Below are 1,570 nucleotides of genomic sequence, written 5' to 3'. Positions count from 1 at the left end.
GGTACTCATTCCAGTAAGGTATTTCCCCATAATCATTGATGGATGCCCAGGAAAAGTTTGCTCTTGGACCTCATATTCATTTTTTTAAGCAAAAATTCTTGTTTTTCTGATTACTTTTAATTTCAGAAATTACATTAGACATTTCTTATTTTCAAAATCCAACCTTTACAGAGAAGACAAGAAATTTCTGAAGTCCGTCTGTGGGCTCTTTGGGGGTTAATGCTGAGTAACAGTTTTAGTTGAGAAAGGGGTGACTTTGTTTTGCTCACACTCTTTGAGGAAGAGAAAGTGGGTGTTGACCGTCCACATGTAGGTGTTCTGAAGATCAAGGTGGGGCTCTTGCCCTTGGAACTTGGTATTTCATGGTTGCGGCTCAAAGAACTTTGAGCCTTCCTCTCCAGTGTCCTCAGAGCGGGGTTAGCCGTAGGAGTGCCAAGACTGCTCTTCCGGGAGAAGAGAAACTTCTACTTTTACCTTGATGTTTAGCTCTTCTGTTGCATATCTTACAAGTGATCAACAATTCGCTTTTGGCATCTTTGTACTTTGTCACAACGTTTTGTTTCTCGATTCAGAAGCTTCTGTATGTGGGCGTCAGTTTGGGCTTCGGCTTGAGGCGCACTGGGGAGTCATGCAACACCAGCAACTGGAAACAGTATGGACAGGATTCTTTGTTTTTTTTGTATCAGTTTCTTTTTAAAATCATTTTATTGGGGGTTCATACAGCTCTTATCACAATCCATACATCCATTGTGTCAAGCACATTTGTACAATTGTTCCAATCATCATTTTCAAAACTTTTTCTTTCTACTTGGGGCCCTTGGTATCGGCTCCTTACTTTTTTTCCCCCTCCCTCTTTCCCCCTCCCTCCCTCATGAACCTTGATAATCTATAAATTATTATTTTTTCATGTCTTACACTGACCAATGTCTCCCTTCACCCACCTCTCTCAAATGAAACATACAACTTTCCTCTAGTTCTTTAATACTCCCCCCACCACTATCATGACCCCAATTCTACCTTACCAATCTGGCTAGACCAGAGCATGTACATGGGTACAGATAAGAGCTGGAAACACAGGGAATTCAGGACAGATAAACCCCTCAGGACCAATATTGAGAGTAGCAACACCAGGAGCTGAAGAGGATGGTGGGAGGAGAGAGGGGGAACCGATTACAATGAAAGACATATAACCCCCTCCCAGGGCGATGGAAATGTTTATTCAAAAGGGTTCTTAGCATCGTGTAATGAGCTATAGGCCCAGAGGAGACAGCAGGCTTGGCCTAGGCAGCCACCTTGCAGTTTCTGTGCCAGGTAAACTACCTTTTGTGCAAGGTAGTGCTTCTCTCTCATCTTGGTCAGTGAGAGAAAAGGACACATTGTGGATCAACAGTTATTTTAAAGCATCGATGAGAAGGTTGGGGGACAGGAAACTCTAAATGGAAGTGAAACAACTAGAATGGGAATAAGGAGAGTGTTGACACTGTGTGAAGAATCTAACCAATGCAAGTCTAGAAACTGGAATGGGAGCAGGTTTGGTTGTGTACAGTATGAACAAAATGTTAATTTTTCA

The 1,570-nt window shown here is 42.4% G+C and overlaps 1 pseudogene; it reads right to left on the bottom strand.

Moving 5' to 3' along the window:
• Positions 1-165: 165 nt before the first annotated feature.
• Positions 166-1,350, bottom strand: LOC101654460 (annotated as a pseudogene).
• Between the last annotated feature and the right edge of the window lie 220 nt (positions 1,351-1,570).

This window comes from Echinops telfairi, unplaced genomic scaffold (genome assembly GCF_000313985.2).
Source record: "Echinops telfairi isolate 266 unplaced genomic scaffold, ASM31398v2 ScPeMD7_2565;HRSCAF=3150, whole genome shotgun sequence".
Classification (NCBI taxonomy): domain Eukaryota; kingdom Metazoa; phylum Chordata; class Mammalia; order Afrosoricida; family Tenrecidae; genus Echinops; species Echinops telfairi.
This window is presented reverse-complemented; position numbering and strand designations above follow the sequence as displayed.